This window comes from Microtus oregoni, unplaced genomic scaffold (genome assembly GCF_018167655.1).
Source record: "Microtus oregoni isolate MIOR12 unplaced genomic scaffold, Mior012 000101F_ref0000407, whole genome shotgun sequence".
NCBI classification, from domain to species: Eukaryota; Metazoa; Chordata; class Mammalia; order Rodentia; family Cricetidae; genus Microtus; species Microtus oregoni.
In genome coordinates, this window is record NW_024544715.1 from 2,646,295 (window position 1) to 2,667,817 (window position 21,523).

The following is a 21,523-nucleotide window of genomic DNA, read 5'->3' on the forward strand; positions in this document are numbered from 1 at the left end:
GAGGCGCTGTTCCTCACAGCTGTGGAGATTTGACCATGGTACAATGGTTCTCAGACCAACTCACCATCAATTACTATTTATTTTCATCAGATCAGATGCGATCAAATTTGAATGAAAAAACAAAAACAAACAAACAAACAAACAAACAAAACCGCGCAACCCAGAACACACAAGACCACGCTGAAAGGCTGCACAGTAATGGGAGGAAATACGAGCAGGCCCTTCTAACTCATGTGGTTTTGGCACGGATTTCAAAATCCCATTTGTGCTTATTTTACACTGTATTTTATTTATTTTGGAGACCAAGGAGAATAAAATTCTTAGAAGAAAGTTAAAAAACAAAATCCCACCATGGATAGCTGGTGGATCACAGAGTTAGAAATACCAACACAGGTAGTATGTTGATTCGTAATGATTTATTCTCTGTAGTTTTGGGGGCCAGTTCTATCATCTAAACCCCAAGAAGGGAACAGAAGAACTCGGTTATAAAGAGGAAGAATTCCCACACTCATTACTTCTGTCCATGGCTTTCAGCTGTGTTTATCAGGGCCCCTTCACTAGATGAAATTGTGTGCAATCAGACACAGACCCAACTTTGGAAGCAATTACAGCAGGAAGTCAGGTAAAACTAGACAACTGGCTTTTTATTTTTGTAGCAGATAGCGAATTCTTCCTTCCAAAGGTTTGGAGCTTATTTATTTAATTAATTTGGAGAAAAGTTCTGTGCTTTTGAGGCAAACAAGACTCCTGTCTCTATGTGTGTGCTCTTCGAGGTAAAAGACCGAACCACAGACAGATGCATTATTGCTTTGTAACCCGAGTGACTATCACGCAGACAGGCTGTATTCATTCGCTAGAGATAGGAGCACAGCATCGGGTTTGGTGTTGATTTGTAGGAAGGCAGAGATGGTGAACGGGCTTGTGAGAACTATTAACGGGTGACAACTTTTCTTGGAGATTAGGTATATTTGGAAGGGAGCATTATTGGGAACGCAGCCCTGCTCAGGCCCTGCAGCGGTTATTACACATCTGTTCCTATGAATTGTCTGACATCAGTGGCGCCCGTTCGCAGGGCATTCTCAGGCAGAGAGATGCAGGTGAGGGCATTTTCCAGACAGCTCCACGAAGCTCAGAGCTGAGCTGATTCTTAGAGCATTCTCTGTGGCCAAAGTTCTCTGTAAATGGATGAGAGGATTTGTTGAGAGGGAGGAACCTGTCCTCTGGAGTTAACCTCAGCATGTGCACCATAGAAGACAATTCCTGTGAAGTGGGGTGGGATCAAGTTCAGTCAGCTCCTTTAACAGGGCGCTGGCTGGATGGACTCCATGTGGCCTCCTCTTCCACAAGCTTCACTCTCTAGCATTTTCAGACTGTGTCAGCCACTGCTCTTCATCTCCAGAAGTTCAGATGCAGGAAGACACAAAATTCATATTTTTGCATGGAAATTACTCAATTTTCAAATAGACCAGAGTCTAGAATGATAATGATGGTACTGATGACTGCTCTTTTTCTGAAAACTTTTGGTTGATGGAAGGCCCCAGGTAAATTCATGGGCTCCCTTAACTAGAAATCTGGGCCACAATGTCTCAAATGATCTTCTTTTACCCACCAATTGAAACTAGACACCCCGGGACTCTGTGCTGGCTAGTTTATGTCAAGTTGACACAAGTTGGAGTCATTGGAGAGGAGGGGCCCTCAGTTGAGAAAATACCTTCATAAGATTGGGCTGTGGGCAAGACTGCAGGGCATTTTCTTAATTAATTATTGATGTAGCCCATTGTGGGAAGTCCTACCTTTGGGCAGATTGTCCTGGGTTCTATAAGAAAGCAGGCTGAACAAGTCATGGGGAGAGAGTCAATAAGCTGCACCTCTCTATGGCCTCTGTCCATTGTATCAGCTCCTGCCTCCAGGTTCCTACTATGCTTGAGTTCCTGTCCCAACTTCCTTTGATAATGAACTGTGATGCGGAAGAGCAAGCCAAATAACCTGCCTCCCTGCAAGCTACTTTGATCATGGTGTTTCATATAGCAATATGAATAGTAATCCTAAGACAGAGTCCAAATCACCAAAAGGTGCACACACACACACACACACACACACACACAAACACACACACACACATACACACACACACACACACACAGACACAGCCCCCCCACCTTGTGTATGAGTGTGTGCAACGCATGTGAAGGACAGAGGTCAATATTGTTATCATTTATAAAGACATGACGGGGGTCTGGTCTCCTCGCGGGTGGCCCGAGGCCTCAGTGGGAGACAGACAGATACACCATGCAAACAGAGTTTGGGTATAGAGTTTACTTAGTGGGTTATGGAGGGGAAAGGAAAGGGAGGAGGAGGAGGAGAAGCAGGGGAGAAGAGAGAGAAGAGGGGAGAGAGAGGCAGTAGTTACCTCTTCAGAAGAGGCACAGAAAGAGAGGGAGCAGGCTGGAGAGGAGGCAGAAGATCCAGGGGGGAGGTTGGGAGCAGGCAGTGCTTGTCTCTTAAAGGGACAGGGTACCCAGGTGGCAGACCAGGCCAGCAGATTACAACAAATATGAGGTATCTGTCCTCAATTGCCCTATGCCTCATTTAATTTTTAAAAAGTTGTTCTTTGGACAGGGCCGTTGTGGTGCACGCCTTTAATCTCTGCACTCAGGAGGCAGAGATAGGCAGATCTCTGTGAGTTTGGGGCCAGTCTGGTCTACAAGATCTAGTTCCAGGACAGGCACCAAAGCTACAAAGAAACCTTGTCTCAATAAACAAACAAACAAACAAACAAAAAAACCCCCCAAAACAAAAAAAGTTGTTCCTTGGTGCTTTCTTACATGAATATAATGGATCTCCCCCCCCCCCCCACTTCTCCTGGACTGCCCCTCCAATTTCATGTTTTCTTCTTTTAAGAACTCACTGTGTTTAATCATTGTCATTCATATGCACCCATATGAAAGTAGGGGGTAGAGTGCCATCCACTGGAGGGGACACAACACTGAGGAAACTGGCTTTCTTTTCCTCAGCGGCCACTGGTTTCCAATAGGGCCACAGCTATGTGTGAGCCTCTTTCCCTGTATTACCGCCTTGATTTTGTCTTTTGTCTCTCACTTAACCTGGAGCTCGTGGATTTGGCATGATGGACAACCATCAAGGTGTGAGGACCCACACATCTTACCCTCTCTGGTGCTGGGGTTGCAGGTGATGCACCTCGGGATTTTATGTGGGTGCTAAGGATCTGAACTCAGGACTTCATGCTTGCACAGCAAGTACTTTATCGACTGAACCATCTCCCTCAGTCTTACAAATTAATATTTTTGTAGTAATAATAATGGTATTCTAAAGCCATATTTGTCAACACCATTTCTCAAGCTTGGTCCTGGCAACCTCAAGATACCTCAACACTCCTACTTTATTTCCTACAAAAGTAGCCTATGAGGACCAGCCCAAGGGTCACAGCAGAAATGAACTCCTCCTAGTCAAATGTGCTGTGCCTATTACCATCTATAGTGAATCTTGCTTAGACACAGGCCCAGGCTGGCCCTTCATATACAAGAGAAACCACTAAAAGCTGCATTGAGCCTCCCGAGCTGAGGAAGCCTGCTGTAAGGCTTTGCTGATTAGCAGGGTGCAGAGGGCCCTCTTGGGTAATAGACCAATCCCTCAACGGTACTATTTGCTAGAGAGAAACTAATTTCATTTCTGCCAATAAAGTTCTTAGATAAGTTTGATTTTCTTTTGATGAAAATTAATATTTACTCTGCTTGCCCCAGTTCATCTCTTTGCTAAGATACAGTGGGGCTCGCTTTCTTTAACCCAGACTCTGACCAGGCCATATTTGTACACAAAGAAGCTGGGAAATTTAGATGGGCTGACCTTTCCATAGCACTTTGCAGGTAGGTGTGGTCTATGTGTTCTAAATACCTTGTAGTCAGCTGGGCTTTGAATATGAGATTTTATGTTCATGTAATGGTGTATTGAACCAGAAAATGCAAAGAAAATATAACTCAACGCTTAAAGAGGAGAAGAAGGAAAAAACCCATTCTTCTGTGTGTGTGTGTGTATGTTGTGTACATGTGTGTGTGTGTGCAAGTGCATGCCTGTGTTTGCTTGTGTGTGTGTGTGTGTGTGTGTGTGTGTGTGTGCATGCAAGTGAATATGGAGGCCAGAGTGAGCTTGGGTGTCATTCCTCAGGAACCATCCTCCTAGGGCTTTGAGACAGACAGGCTTTCTTCCTGGGGTCTGGACTCACTAGGTAGTCTAGGCTGACTGGCCAGCAAGCTTCAGGGATCTGTTGTCTTCTGCATCTCCAGCACAATTGTGCCACCGGCATGCCCGGCCTGTGAACAATGTGCCTTCTAAGGGTCCGACTCAGGTCCTCACGCTTCCCAAGTGCTTCCAAAGCTCGCGGGGACAGAGCTTTATACTACATTTATGTTTCTGTTTTCTTCTTCCGGAAATGGAATTAATGCTGCCTCTGTTTCGTGGAGTCTGGGGCTCCCCAAATTCTAGCTTATAAGATGAGGCTTTCATTTTGTGTTTGAACATCACCAAGATTGTGGGAGCTTTAAATTCACATGTAGGCAAAAACCAATCATGCTGAATACATCAACAGATTTTCCTTGATTCATAGTGGGCTAACAATTATTTAGCCAAATTACTCCTTAAGGTATTTGGGGGTTGTTGGTAGGATTAATACCAGGCAAAACTGTGGATTCAATGAGCTTTCTAGGGAGCTAGTGTCCCATAGAAAGCAAGCAGAGGCTAAGAAAACTAGCACTTTAGGGAAAGAGATTGGTCAAGTACTTGCCAGCTACATGCTCTCAGCATGCTTTGTGTTGCCTCTTGTTGGCTTACTCCTTACTGATGTGGGATGCCCTTCTGTAAACTATGGATATGTGTTGCTCTTATTGGTTGATAAATAAAATTGCTTTGGCCTATGGGGGGCAGAATATAGCTAGGTGGGAAATCCAAGCAGAGACCCAGGGGAAAAGAAGATGGAGTTGAGGGAGATGTCAGCAGCTGTCGGGAAACAAGGTGAGAGGTAACAAGCCACGAGCCTAGAATAGTAAAAATGGGTTAATTTCAGTTATAAGAGCTAGTTAATAATAAGCCTAAGCTAATAGGCCAAATGGTTTGTCATTAAAATCAAGCCTCAAAGTGGTTAATTGGGAACTGGAGTGCAGGAGAGAAACATCCAGCTACTCCTTACTCTGCTTTAGTTTTCTCCCTAACGTCCATCGCCATCTGCCATCTCTGTGTCCACTTGAAAAAACAATTTATTGCTTGTGTCCTCCAAGTACCTTGCTTTATGAGGACAAGGAGTATGTGTTTTGGTTTTTTGTAATATCACCAATGAGTAGAAGATTGCTGAATATATCTAGCATATGCTCAATAAATGTTTGTTGGAGATAATGTCCTGCTTTGTTGGGCCCATTGGTCTAAGTGTTGTCTGTATGCACAGCAGTGCCTGTCTTGCTGGGCCCATCGGTCTAAGTGTTGCATATATATGTACAGCAACATGGCCAGTGTCTAGTGCACAGAAAAGATTTTTTAAGTACACATTCCCTTTATGTTCTCTCAAGTTCCACTCTTCTCCTTGTAAAATTTCCTAACTTCTAGGCCTCTAGTGTTCAGGAGGCTCTTGTTAAAATCTCTTCTTGGTAAAGGATTTGATCAATGCCTTGAGCATCTAGGGTGAATTAAACCAAGGGATAGCAGAACTTCTTTGTGGAGACCGAAAAATGCAGGCCCATTTCCACCTTGTCTGCCGGTCAGAGAGTTTGGAGATTGACAAGTATAGTTGCACTTCCCAACTCAGAGTGTGTTTCCTTGGTTCTTTTGAAATTAAAATAGCTCATTCTAGTAAGTCTAGGCCATCCTGACAGGTGGTCAGGATATGCAAATGTACTTCTTTTCCTTCTTTAGTAACTATGAGGTCACCTGGGGAAGGGTGGTCTTCAGAATATGTGACCTATAGCACCTTCACTAACCTAGACAACAGAATGCTAATGATTTGATGTCTCAGAGTGATAGAGCCATTGACTGTGTGAGTTATCCTTTTGTATCATGTTAATAAAATCTTTTGTTACCTTCTCACCCCATTTATGTTGGGTATAAAAGTTGTGGAAAAATAAACACGAGTGAATTTCAAGATTTTAGTCACTGGAATGCCTTCCCAATACTTTCTATAGTTTCTGTCTTGTTATTATTTATGCGTCTTTATAGTCTTTATTTATATTTCATTAATTTCCATGCCCCTACCCTGGTAAGAGATATTTTTGTTGAGGCCGGTCTTCGACACTTCTTGTTTCTTCTTCTCAAGTTGTGGAATCATAACAATAATTTTTTTGTTTGTGTGTTTTAGTTAATACACCATGAACACTCTCTTACAGAATAACTGTTTTACAAAATTGTGACTGTCATTAATTATGAATGTTTGTGCTGTAACATGATGTTTGTATATAAACACTTGAACTGCTGTTGGGTTAGTTTCTCATTTTTCTAGCTATACATGCTGCCAATATAGAGCTCTTGGCTTACTGCCACGCTTGTTCTTCCTGCTTTCCCATCTCAGCAAATGCCATGAGCACTTCTGGAGTGGCCCTTTCATTTATTTAGATTTCTATTTTCTGTATATATATTACATATGCATATAGAACTTTCTTTGACTATTCATCTGACGATGTGTATTTAGGCTGATCCCATATCTTCACTATCATAAATAGTGATGTAGTAAACATAAACGTGTAAGCCCTTCTGGTGTGCTGACTCAGCATTCTTTGGGTGTCTCTACCCAGAAGTGGCACAGCTGGATCATCCAGTGGTTCTATTTCCATGTTGTGTATATTGAACATCCCGTTAGCGGTCACAGGCTGCCTACATCTTCTCCTACATTTAGTGAGAGAGCTGTTTTTGTTTGCGGAAGAAATAAGTAAATGAGCGGCTTTCACGACACTTCACTCTCCATTTCCGGCTTTCACGACACTTCACTCTTCATTTCCTGTCTTCTGAGGGTGCAAAGAACGACATTGTCTGCCCTCCTGAACTCAGTGCAGCGGACAGCAGAGGCCTAAGAACAACACAGTGGAGTAAACACAGACGTGGAGCCATGGGGGTGTCAGAGGAAGCTGCAGCCTCAGGCCACATTCCTCCATACAGGACTTTGGGTTTGCCGTATCTTCCTTTTGGTGTCAGTTGATTGATTTATTTGTATTTTAAGTTTAGAAATGAGATCTGGTTTCTGGAGACTTTCATCATTATAGAATCCACGGGTGAAGAGCAATTTCAAACTTCTGGAGCGTGGGTTCTGCTGTTTTGGGCAAACTTCTGTGCCATTGGTTTGGTCACATGTCCCCTTGACCCGAGCCGTCACTGACTGTAGCAAACAAAGGAGAGATGGACAAATAAGGTCAATGCGATGAAAATGAGCGCACATGGAAGAACTGATCCCTTGGACTCCCTTCCTATTCAGCGGGTGGGCGGGCAGGCACTGGGCACTGGGCACTGGGCACAGCTACATGTAGCTCTGAGGGTGTAAGTTCTGGGCCGAGTCCCACACTGGGGAGGCGAAGAATTTTACTAACAAGGTTTTATGGAATCTATTAGATAATTGCAAGACCCAGGATGTTTCCAACCTAATGGGACATCAGTGCAATTGAAGTCCCAAACAGCTGTCATTCATTTTGGGGGAAAACTTGTGAATTAATCCCTTTATGTGCCCACCCCCCAGCCAGTCCATTTCTTTTTAGACAGTAAGAAGTGTGCCTCAGTTAGAGGCTAAACTTTTTAAACTAGTCCTTTCAAAGCTTTGTGTGGAAAAATATTCTTTTAATTCAAATTTGGTGAGAGTTGCCAGGGTAGCAAATTAAAGATTTATTACCTGGGAATTTTTGGATCACAACTTAACACAGGCCTGGTTGCTTTATTCTGAAATGTTTGGAGTTTTTCCAGCCAGTGGACTTTCTACTTGGGCCAGGTATGGGAGGCACTGCCAATGCACTGATTGACTAATCAAAGCGGTGCATGTTGTGGACTCTGTTCCTACGACAGAGGGCTGTACAAAGAAGAGGTTGAGACAGCTTTGTGATTATATTTTTCTCACCAGATTATTGTGTGCTGTGTGCTGGCAATATTTTCATATCATCCTAAACACGTAACAGTATCGCCAGTTAGACAGATAAAGCCTGGAGGATTATTATAACTTTGAAAAGGTGTGTGTGTGTGTGTGTGTGTGTGTGTGTGTGTGTGTACACTCACTCATGTGTGCATGTGCATGTAGAAACAAGAAATCTTGGATGTTATTCCTCAGAAGCTATGCCTTTTTTTTTTTTTTTCTGAGACAGGGTCCCTCTAGGTTTGAAACTTACTGCTTCTGCTAGACCAGCTTGGCTGCAGATCTCAGGAGAACTAGCTGTATCTGCCTCCCCAATGTGGGCATTACAAGTGCATGTCACCCTGCCCAGCTTTTAGAATATATTAACAGAGTTTGACTAATTCTTTGAGAATGCCACACTGTGTATTTTGTAGCCATCCCACTTCCCCCTCCTCACAGATCTCTCACTCCCCAGTCCTCCTTGTTGTATCTTCTTTTTTTCTAAATAACCCACTGAGACCAGTTTGTGCTGTTGGCCTACTCTTTCTGGACATCCCCTGGAGCATGGTAAAGTGAGCAAGGGCCACAGCATTGAAGAAAACTTTCTGTCTTTCTCCTGGAAGACACAAACTCTGAACAGCTCCTCAAGTGGAAGGGGATTTGTGAACCCCTTCTCTGTCTGAGCTGGAATGTTGACTGCATGTCCAGCTTGCTATGTGGGTTCTGGGGATTAAACTCAGGTGCTCATGCCTGCTCAGAAGCACTTTGCTGACTGCTCTATTTACCCAGTTCCTCATGAGGGCATGAACTCATCAAACCATCCCATGACCAAGGTCACCAACCAAACAAAAAAAGAAGGGTCTTGGTAATGGAACCTTGGAGTTAGTCAACCCAGATCAAATGCAGGAACATGAACAGGTATTTCAAACTTCAGAAACTTCAGGACGAATGGAATGCTACTCATATAAACTCCCTTAAGGCCCACGAATGGATGCACTTTTTCGTAGTTTTGAAATTAATTTCAAGTCCAGGGAGTGGAATACATAATGTTTGTAATAATTTCAGAGTGAATCCCAGGGAAATTAAACATTAAATCTGGCTGAGATTTCACATTATAGGAATTACTGCATGTGTGCCATTAGCAAACATCACGCGGCAACCTACTGTATCCGAAGCTGCGAGGTTTAAACAAATACTCCAGCGTAACATTTCACTTATTAGGAGGCGTGACCAAACAATCAAATTACCAAGAACACAATGAGAGTTCTAAACAGCCTGGCGTGGTAAATAACACTCTTCGCACCCTGCATCATGCCTTGCTCTCTCTTGGGTACCTCTGAACCAAAAGCCATGGGAAACGTATATAGCGAAAGTTTAGGGCCCTCGTCCAGTAGAAATAAAGATCACGGAGTTTTGCTAGCCTTCCCACTCTCTCCCATTGGTACTGCTTTTGGTTTTTGGAGGCACTCTTAGCCAGCTACGATTTAATTTTCCTTGAAAGCCTCACTATAGGCTGGAAATGAAGCACCTTGCATCTTGCTGGTTGGGGCAAAAATCTGCTTTCTGATGGCCTTTCTGAAGAGCTTATATGTTTGGTAGCTTTTGATGCACAGACTCCATACCTCTTACTCAGCTCCCATGTTTGAACACATGCATCTTTATACAGTGGCAGGTACCCATCTACTCTGCCCATATCATCCTCCTGCCTGGGGTGTCTGTGGCAAAAGTCACAGGCCAAGTGAACTCTAGCTACTACTTCATTCCACTGAGTTCCATTCCCTGGATGTGACCAGAAGCTTGAAGTTCATTCACTGGCCAGCTCGCTGGGTGCTTTCCTTCCCCACTTCCCCTTGATTTGCTCTCCTCCATCTTTCCTGCTTTGCCTTCTGCTCTTGGACAAGGTCATGCTCTGTATCCTCAGCTACTCTGGCCTCATCATATAGTTCAGGCTAGTCTTGAACTGATGGTCTTCCTGCTTCTGCCTCGGAAGTGCTGCGATTCCAAGCATAGGCTTCCACACCTGGCTGATGGCTTTGATTTCAGCCGACCGTCCTGTTCATGGAGAGCTAACCCAATAAATGGGATAGAACGTACACAGTAACAACCGTGATAACAAACTCACCAGGTTCAAGGGGCACTTGCTCATGTCACCAGGCACAGCTGTCTCCATGCAGCCTAGGTCCCAGAGCGCTCTTTTCCGAGGCAGCTGCTCAGAGGACCAGGTCACTAGTATGGTGTGGATGGACTACCTAGTCTGCTGGTGTCTACAGAACAAAAGCCTAAGGCTTGACATATGGCTCAGTGGTAGAGAGGTTGGTCTTTAGTACCTCAGTAAACAAATAACTAAATAAAATACAATAAATTAAAATAATGACTGGCACCTAAAATCCAAAATAAAATTTGAAAAGGCTAAGCATGCTGTCTTGTGCTTGCCTTCTCTGCACTCAAGAGCTGGAGGCAGGAGGATGTCTCAGTTACATAGTGAGGTCAAGGCTTGGCCTGTATGAGATGGTGTCTAAATAAGATGAACAAGAAGGCTAAGCCACTGAAAGCTTAGAATGCCTGCCTAAATTGTGGAAGGTGATGAGTGATTTCTGACCAAAACTCTGAGTTGTGTGTGTGCCAAGTCGCCTTTACAGAGCTGAATGTGGTCGTTGGTGGGCAGAACCATGGGAACATCTGGGCTGTGTGTCTGTGTTGTGCAGCTGGCACTTGTGAGCTCGGTTTCCAGATCTTCCCTCTGGGCCTGTTGCTCCCTTTGTGCAGTCTGGGAAGGGACCCCAACTCCAGATAAGGTCCCAGAGTCCTTTCTACTCACAGGTGTATTGCAGCTTGCAGTCTGACAGGGAAGTAAGGGTCCTGGTGCACAGCGCAAAGCCTCGCTCTATTTTTCCATCTATGACAATGTGGAGATGGAAGCTTTTTAAAACTAAGCCGAAAACACCCAGGAGCTGAATCCAACATACATAAAACAAAAATTCCAAGTTAAAAAGTGGAAGGGAATACCACTTTGCTGCCATTCTAGGCATAGTGTTAAGAATTTTACTTTCTGCTTTTCCAAGATCCCCCCCCCCCGGACCATAACCTTAATCCCTCAAGAGTCATAGAAGCCAGGAAAAGGCCCTTGCCTCAGCTTGCACCCCCACTCTCCCTCAGACACAGGGGAGACAGGCTGTCCACACACCCAGGCGTCAGCAGCAGGGCTGGGCTTTTCAAGTAGCGGCAGTGTTTTCTCAGCTGCTGTCTTTTGCTCCCCTCTCTAGCAAGAGGAGGTGTGTGAGGTGCTGGGAAATGGGCTCCAGGAAAAGAAGCTATCTGGACTGTCAGAAGAAGGAAATTAGTGGGAAACAGGGACATCACTTGGAGATTAAGTCCTCTGGTGTTCTTTCCCTTTCGGGGGGTGAGCACATTGCTAGCTTGCAGAGAGGCTGGCTGACTTTGATGCACTGCAGGCTCATATCTGACCCAGTTGCTGCTCACTTTAAGGAAATTCTTTGCGTCTGGATTTGCTAGCTGCTTGGCTGACATTGTCTAGGGCAGAAATCCTGACTCACTGAAGAGACTAACCAGCAGAAGAGGAGGGGCCCAAAGCTTCCAGAATGCGGTGTGTGTGTGTGTGTGTACTTGCTATGTGAGTGCATGCATATGTGCACACATGTGCATTCATTTGATACATGGGTGTACATGTGTGTGTGTAGTTGGTGTATATGTGTGTGTGTAGTTGGTGTATATGTGTGTGTGTAGATGGTGTATATGTGTGTGTGTAGCTGGTGTATATGTGTGTGTGTAGTTGGTGTATGCGTGTGTGTGCACATGGGCGTGCATGTGTGGAGGCCAGAGGTCTACATCAAGTGTCTTCCTTAACCATTTTTTCACCTATTTTTTGGGGTTTGTGACCCTTTGAACCCAGAGCCCCTCAATTCATCCAGGCTAGCTGGCCAATTAATGCCAAGGATCCTCTTGTCTCTGCCTCCCCATTGTTAATATTGCAGACATGCTGCTGTTCCTTACTTTTGCACTGGGTGCTGGGATTGATGTTTTCATGGCAGGCATCTTACTGGTAGGCGTCTCTGCAGCCCCAGGATGGTTTTTAGGAGCTTTTAACCAGATAGAGAGGACCATTGTCTGAATCACTGTAAATATTCCTTAAATATCATCAGTGCTTTTCTGCCGAGACTTTCCTAGGAGGGCGGCTTGTTCAGGAACTCTTTATATGTGACCTTTCTTTGGGACATAACAAATCGGAATGGTCAACGATTGTGTGTGCTCCTTACTGCCCTGTAATGGGCCTTGTTTCAGCGAGCTCTCTTTCCAGGTCTGGTTAATATTCATTCAACTTTTCCATAATGAGGAGAAAGAGCTACGGCTTTCCAGGATGAATCCACCTTGCACCAGGTCGCAGTATTCCCCATGAGGGCAAATGAAGGCAAAAGCTTTGTTTGGACCCAAAGCGAAGTGTAAGCTTTGGCTATTTGTCCTGTTCTGTGGCTTGCTGGGTTTAGTCTAAATCCCAAGAGGTATAATTAACTTGGCCCCTTGCCATTTATATATTTAATTGGGCCAAGTGACATTAGGGCCTGAGTAGCTCTTTTGTGGAAATGAGTAAAAACAAGCAACTTTTCAGTGCAACTACCCAGCACCAGCAACTAACGAGCCCCCTTTATTTGCAGGATGTATTCATCGCAAGAACGCCCGAGTTCCGATGCGGAACAATGTAAAAGGCATACGTGGTGTTAGCTACAGAGGCTTCTCCAGGCTCTGAAGAGCAGCCAGCAGGTACTGATTAAGCTTCACTAGGACACTGACAATTTTCGAATCATTCCCTAGTTTTCAAATGCGTTTGGTTCACAGAATATTCTGCAAATGAAGAATATTAGCTATTAAACACATGTACACACACACACACACACATGTATACGTACATGCATGCACACAGCCTGACAGTTCACTTGCTCACTGATGCCAACTGACCTACCTAAATTTCACTCTCTCGTGAACTGGTGAGCTCACTAGACACGCTTCCCTCTCAGTTCTGCTGTCCAGACAGCTGACAAAATGATGTCAGCACACTCCTCTTGATAATAGGGACAGGTCACCAGGAGACAGCCTCCTCCATCCACACAGAGCTGCAGAGTTGATGAAGAACACTGAGTAATAGAAGCAGTGGTCATCTTCATCCAGGCTGAGGAGTGGCCTAGGAGTCTTTCAGCTCTCCCTTCCTCACTTCCCCCATGGGAAGAAAAACTTTTCCAGGCCCTATATAATGGTGGGTGGCTGGCAGAAAATGGAAAAGGCCTGGATCCCTGAATCAGCATCTAGAGGAGGCCAACCAACTACCAGCACATTCTCACTGGCTCATCAGATGAGTGAGTGACCAGTGCCCCTGGGTCAAGCCTCTAAACTGTGGGTGCTTTTACCTTGATATCCAACAAGAATGTAATATTCAGTATTGTGATAGATGTTAACCAGCTGTGTTAACAGTTCACTTGTGAACCAAGTATTTTATTCTGAACATCCATAGCACAAATGATGAAGAACCTTCTAGAAGGCTATTGAGACCTCTAGGTCTTGATTCAAGAGTAAAATTGTTCTTCTTTTCTTTTCTCCTTCCTTCCTTCCTTCCTTCCTTCCTTCCTTTCTCATCTATGCTTCTTGGCTTTACCCTCGACTTTGCATGTTGACTTCAGTTTGCTGTGAGATGTCTTATGAGAGTGTTCAGTTAGTACAATGCTTATTCAAAGTGCCCAAAGACTCATCTGTTAAAAACTGGGCTGCCCGCTGACGTACTTTACGAGAAATGATGGGATCAAGAGGGCTCTGAACTTATCAGTGGGTTAGTTCATGGCTGAATATAGTTCAGTGGCATCACTAGGAGATGGGACCTGATGGAAATGGGTCTCTCACTGCCTGACTATATTTCATGGAATGCTGTGTCTTGCCTCTGGCCATTGTATTCTTTAAAAAAAATTAGCTTATTATTCTTTGACTGTTTCATACATGTATATAATGTAATTTGGTCATTTTTACCCTATTACCGCCTCTCACCTGTCCCAGTCTTACTGAACCCTTTCTTCATCCGAACAAGTCCTTTTCTGTTTTCATGACATTTCAATGACTCCGTGAGTTTAATTGTGGTCATTTGCATGAGCATGGGTGGAGTTACTTTCTGGAACATGGACACCACTCAGTGGCTATACCACTGAAGAAGGTGACTCCCCTTCCCTAGAAATCATTAACTTGCCAGTAGCTGCACAGGAAGTGTGGGACCTCAGGAGCCTCCTCCCCATCCAGGATGGAAGTTGACAGGCCCCATCTTGTACAACCAATCTGCGAGCTGTGTTTGAGTTCCTGAGTGCAACAGCTAAGGCCGGAAAATGGCACTGCACAGCCTCCTCCCCACCCTCTGGTCTTCCCTGGTCTCTGGGTTCTGGCTGTGGATTCTGACCCTCAGGAGGAGAGCAGCATTGCTTTTCCATCGCCTTCCCGCCAGGCTGTTCTGTGTCAACACAAGCCCACAGGATTGGACCAACCAGGCACGAACCAAACTCTCTAAGACCATGAGAAAACCCATCTGTCCTACTTCATGTTGTACTGCCCAGATATGTGAGGATAATGAAGAAGGAGAACAGCTCACTCCTTCTGAGGTGAACCTGTGACGTAACGCCCCAGCACAGTCGCCCGTTTCCTCTGGGGTTATCTTAGAAGCAGTACTGGGAGTGCTCGAACCGAGTACTCATGATGGCTGAGTTGCCCAAGAGCGAAGTAGCAGATTCAAGATGCTTGCTTTTGCTTTTACTTTGTGAAGGAGCACAGCACATTCCAGTTATCTGGATTCATTTCTGTCTTTGAGGATGTCACCAGCGATCCCAGAAGTGCAGCCCAGAGCCCTAATATCACAGAGGTTTGCATGAGACCCATCTTAATTTAGGTAGGAGACAATAAAAATAATAGCTAATGTGAGTCCCATGGATTATGAATAGAAATCCATGTGTGGTCACTAATGTGCCTTCGACAATAACTCTAATGTTCAGAAGCACAGATGTTAAACTGCCCTGTCTCGCCAGATGTGCTCACACTGGGCCTGTCAAAATGGAGCAATATGTAGTCAGAAACATGTTGCCCGCTCTGGGAACAGAGAGCTGCTTATTCTTGTCATCTGCCTTCCGCCAAGATCAAAGCGGAACTCTTAATGTGTGTTTGCTTTAAATTTAGTGACATGGAGCATTCACTCCCATCAGCACTTCCTCTCACCTGTGGAGATAAACTGTGCCATTTTACTGTGAACCCATATGGTTGCCACCCCTGCCTGGCCTGCCCTGGTGCAGTGTCTGTGGACTGTGGGGTGGCCGCCACGTCCTGAGAGGGCTTCATGCAGAGGCTAATACACTGCATTTTCCATTCGCTCCTTTCTCTCCAGCCTGTTCTAACATCATCTTAAAATAAACACAAATTCATCGACAAGTATCTTCCGTCAGGCTTACTCTTAGATATTATCGAGCCGGTCAAGAGATGAGAGCACTTTCTCTTTAACATGAAAAATGCATTTTACAGAAAGTCACTCTGACTTAACACACAAGGTATTTGTTTTTGTTTTATTAGTAATTATAATTCTTGTGATGGAGATTTTTTAATGGCAAAATAGGACTAGATTCTCTTTCAAGAAAGATGAAAGGAAGCAGAACGATTAGTTATTTAGTTGATCAGTGCTTGTAGAGTACACAGGAAGAGACGACTAGATGAGGAAAAGATGCTGAGTCTCTGGGAATAAGGTAAGAGAGCCAGGTGTGTGCTGACCCAGGACTTAGCACATAGCCAGACAACTGCTCTTAAGTGTGTTAAGAGCGAGAGAGGGGAGACACAGGCCCTGGTTGCTCCATTTGGTCTTCCATCCTCAGGTCATGAGACCCTAGACGCCCAGGAAGCCATCATGATAACAGAGTACTTACAAAAAAGGATTTATTTTATTTTGTGTGTATTAAGTGCTTTCTCGGCTTGGATGTCTGTATATCACATGCATGTCTGATGCCTTTGGAGGCTAGAAGAGGGTGTCAGAGCCAATGAACCAGAGGTACAGGCAGTTGTGAGTCACAGAGCGGGTGCTGAGAACTGAGCCCGGGTCCTCTGGAAGAGTAATACTCTTAACCTCCTAACCACTGAGTTATGTCTTCAGCCCCCTAACAGAGTATTTTTAAAAGTCTCCTGAGTTGTAAGACCAGTTCAAGCTGTAGACAGAGTTGGCTTTTAAGCATTAGAGAGTCTCAAGTATGGATAAAGATGGATCTTCCTTGGGTTTGGTGGATTATGGTACAGGGTGTAGAGCCAAGTGGCTCAAACGGCAAGCTCGATGATATTTCATGCAGTGAGCTTGCTGGGACTTGCTGCAGCTGACTCTCTCTTCCCCATCAGTTGAAAGGAAATGAAACACAAAGCAAGCAAAACGAGAGGAGAATGGCCGCCACTGTTTCCCACTTCACCACACAGATGGTGGTTATTTGAGTGGGAAAAGTGGGTTGTAAAATGAGTGTCTTCAAAAATGTCAAGAGTGAGTGCCCTTTTGTAGGCAAACACTGGCTTGAGAGGGTTCCAGCAGCTTGCCCAGGACCCTTCATTCCATGTAAACTGAGCTTAGGGGCAAATCCGACTCTAAGAGGTTCTGATGGCTTCAAGAGATGTGTGGCTGGGAGGAAGACGGGAATGCAGGTCTTGAGTATCCTGTGATTTATGCTTGAAAGCTAGGATTAGGATTGGGTTTTGAGGTACAAAGACTCTGTGAGCATATTTTGTGGAAGGCACCCAGGACAGGGAAATGCAGCCAGGCAGTTGAATAGCCACCGCTTGCCATGCTGGTGACTCCTTCCGGGTGAGCTGGAAGACTTACATTAAGTAATCCTTATGGCCGTTGGGGTTTATGAGTAGGTGTCTTTTGCTTGTCTGGGTTAAGGGGATGACATAGGGCTGCTGGGGCCAGCGCAGAAGAGACCTAAAGAAGCCTTGAAAGCCAAGGGATCAATCACGATTTTTTTCTGACAGAGGGTCTGACTGTCCAGAACATTGGAGAATTCATGGGACCTACTTAAATAGATGCTCAACAAAATTCAGGGTGCGAGAGAAGGCGGATGATGCAAAGACTTCTGGGATTGTTCCGCTATTGCTTCCTCAGGATGCCCCTTTCTGCTTCATTACAAGATCTAAGACTGCACGTCAGACAGAAGGTGGAGACCAGCTCCGGGCTGCAGAAGCTCTGTGTGTGGTCAGCTGAGTGTCTGTGGCGAGTGGCTGGGTCCTAACTCTTACCAAGGACTTAGCAGGAAAACTGTGGTCAAACAACCAGTGCAGAAGGGCTGGGAAGGCACACACAGATTTAGGTCCTCATGGCGCTAGACATCTTTGGGCACAGCCTCACTAGGGCCACCTCTCCATCACCGCCCAGCTAGCTCACCCAGTGCAGCAGGCAGCAAGGAGTAGGGACAGTTCTCCTGCTCCGAAGACCTGGGTGGGGTTTCTCATACTCACACTACCAAAGCCAGGTACTGTCTTAACCATGCAAGGTATATAGTCCACTCTCCCAGTAGCTGCAGTTGGTGAGGGATAGGGTCGGCTCTTCCATTCTCATACCCCTGAGGCCTGCTCTCCCGCCTGCTACAGTTGGCAAGGGTATGGGGGGCGGTTAGAGCATATTTCTCTCGTCCATGCCACCATCTGGCATAGGAGGGAAATGGCAGGTGCCGCTCTCCTGTTCTCACATCTGCAAGACTGGTTCATCTGCATTACTGCCAACAGGGTCAGCTCCAGTGTGTCTCCCAGGTGAGCTGCAGGTCCCGCTCTCCTGCGTGCTGCAGCCTGTGAGGGGCAGGATCAGCTATCCAATCTCGTGACCCTGAGGCCAGCTCTCCTGCACATAGTTGGAGGCAAGAGGCACAGGGAGCGTCTTTTTCTCACCTGGGTCACCACATAGCTGACAAGGGATGTCAGCTCTCCTGCCCTCACCTCCCGTCCGGCTCACCAGTAACCCTGCCCACAGGGTCAGCTCCGCTGTGCTACCAGGGCGAAGTGCCTTGCCGATCTCTCACTCTCATGACCCCAGAGCCAGCTCTCCCACCCACCCACCTGGAGTTGCTAAGCGACTTGTAGTTGATTTTGCCCATGGCCCCAAACCGAGGGGCCTGGGAGGGGTGAGGGTGGGGAGAACTGTCCTTGTCATCCACCCAGTCAGGCCTGGAAGTCTGTATTTGTAATTTTTATGTTGGGGATCCAGGCTCAAAATTCATTACCTGAATTGGCTTTATGTTGTCGTAGGCGTGGACCAAGGGTGATTCTCTCTGTGGGGGCATATGCCATTACAAGTATGGTGTGTGTGTGGTCCATGAGTGAATAGCAGAATTCTGGGCAGATGCTAGGTTCACAAGCACTGAAGAACCACTGGCGGTTTCCTCAGTCACACTACAGAAGGGAGTCTCTGGACCGTTTTATGGGTAGGGAAATAAGAGGAAATGGGGAGAGAGAGTTTCAGACTACCTAAGTAGATAATTACTCAGGGTAGTAATTATCTCAAAATTTGCTGCCCTTAATTTCTTTTTTAAAAAACATGAATTTTGTTTATTACACATCAAAAGATACTGTTCATTTTGGTTATCCACCTGTAAATCTTTCAAGGGTGAAGCCTTGTAGGAAAATATGCTGTAAAGACCGTGTTTCTCAGTGTCACTCTGGTACACGGTATTTATCCGCGATGCTGCAATTGATGGACACTTCATGCAGCTTGTCTATCTTGCGATGCTTTGCTGCTGCTGTTGCAGCCATCAGCAGTTCATTCATTGCAATTGTGCTGCGAAGCCCCAGCCAGCAGCGCTGGGGATGTACCCACCGACAATGCAGTTGACGGTTCTTCTCATCCCGATTTGCTCAGCCCATTAAAGTTTGTGTTGAAAACAAACAGCACTCTAATGCTGGGCCAAAATAAAACAACAAAAATAAGCAAGGGAGACAAAGACTCAGGGAGATAAAGATAGGTGCACTAATGAGTCCCCAGCTGGTTAAAAGCAAACACATTTCTATTCCAAGAAAGGTGTAAGTAACATTTGTTGTCACTGAAACTCTTTAACTTTAGCAAAAATAAAGAGTTGCCCTCAAATTTATTATGGAAAGCCAGAAGCTCCATGGCTAATTATTTCCCAGGCGCCTCTTGCCTGAATATAAAAATGGAGCTAATTCGCAGGCAAGTGCACCAGGCCTGGCAGCTTCACGGTGTAATACACATGTAGTCGCTTTAACTGCTGGGTAAACTCCATATGGGTTTGGGTATTAGTCTTACTTATGTAAACTTGCACAAAATATTTGTGTCAGCTAGCTTTGGCTGGGTAACAAAATCACCTTAAACTCCAGTGGCTTCAGAAGCCACAGTATTATCTGTCACCATCTGAAGGGGTAACACTTTGGCTGGCCACATTGATGTAAACGTTGAGAGTCTCATGGTCACACATGATATCCAAGTGTCTTTTCTCAGGGCTCAGTTCAGGGTTTGTTACACATGTGTGGGAGAGAGAGGTACTGGCCTATCATGTGCAAATCCCTGGGTGTGAGCTGCAGCAAATCTTAAGAGTACACATTTGCAGGCCCAGAGATGGTCTGGAGGTTAAAAGCATAAGAATACAGGGGACCTGGATTCAGTTCCCAGAACCCATGTGGCAGCTCACAACTATCTGTAACTCCAGTTTCAGAAGAACTGGCACCCTCTTCTGGCTTAGCTGGGCACCACACAGACATGGTGCACAGACACACAAACAGGCAAAATACTCCAACTCATTTTTAAAATGTGACTAAATGTGAGGGAATGGAGAAAGAGAAGAAGGAAGGCTGGGAAGGAGAGAAGAAAAATGTAGGAAAGGTTTGTGATAAGTCTTGAGAATCCAGCTCTGGTAAGGTCCTAGGGGAACACGCTAAGGCTGCTAGGCACTCTTGATCAGGTTTGCCGTAACCTTCCATTGGGCCCTGAGACTTCACTGGATGTAGGCTATCTGTCTATTATTCTGAGAGATCAGAACTTCCTGGTTCCTAGATGCTGAAGGTCACACTTAGAACTGAATGTGTTATGGTGCACATTTTAGTTCCACTTGACTCTCTGGGCTACTGGAATCTGGAATCTGCAATATGAATTTCTTGTGGGAATACCAAACAAATAATGACACAGAGACTTATTATGAAAGCCTAGGCTTATTCCTGGCTAATGCCTGTAAATTAAATTAACTTGTTTCTATTAATATTTGTTCTGCCACTTGACTTTTTAACCTTTCCCCTATTCTGTATACCTGACCCCCTCTGTGTCTCACTGGTCATTCAGTTCTTTATTAAAGCAGTCAGGTACCATAGGCAGACATAGTTAAACAGTAACACATCTTCACACAGTTTGCTAAAATAACTCACAACATTTCCCCCTTTTGTCTAAATGAAAAGGAAAGGGTTTTTAAGTCTAACACAGTAAAACTATATACAATAAGAACAATTATCAAGTAAGGATTATATTTCCAATGTCCAGTCCATATACATTTGGTAAATTCAAAGAAACTACTCTATTATCTATCCTATCTTGATGAGTCAAAAGTTTTATACCTAAACCACTTTCTATTATAGCTTGTATTGCCATCCTAAAAATAAAAATATCTTTTTAGACTTTAAAACATTTTCCTAATTAAACAACTTATACTTTTATGTTTCTTAACCAACCTTATAAACTTCACATCTCTTTTGTGAGTTTCTTTTGGTAACAAGGAAAACTGTAAAATTATCAATATCTAGTCTTCAACCCCATCAGAGAACCAAGAAGAATAAATATTACCTGAGTAAACAAAAAGTGCAGAGCAAACAATTTCCGTAATTATAGAGATGACAGAAATATCTGGCTGCCTGAACAGTCACCCAAGGTTCAGAATATCTCAAGGACTTTTCTATGAAGCAGAAACTTTGAAGGACTGTCATATCTTGTCTTGATAAAGTTTGGTGGTCAACTTCTTTGATGTACTGCTTCTCCAATTTGGACACCATACTGTCAGCAGTTGACGCAAGGGCAGTTTCTTGCCCAATGGCCAGATTTACCACATTCAAGGTATATGGAGGTACTTCCATACCCATTATCCTTTTCTGAAGTAAACTGGTGCTGCCAGGAGCAGGTGTGTCTCGGTGTCTGAAAAGCTTTATGTTATTAAGACATCTCTAAATTTTTTTCATTTTGTTTTTAAAACATTATTTACATACCAATCCCAGTTTCATCTCCCTCTCATTCTCCCACTCCCCCCATCATCCTCTAACCACACCCCCATTTACTCCACAGAGAGCATAGTCAACAAAGTCTTTCCCATCATTTGAGGCAGGATCAAGGCCCTCCCCCTGTATATAGGCTGAGCAATGTATCCTTCCATAGGGAATGGGCTCCAAAGAACCAGTTCA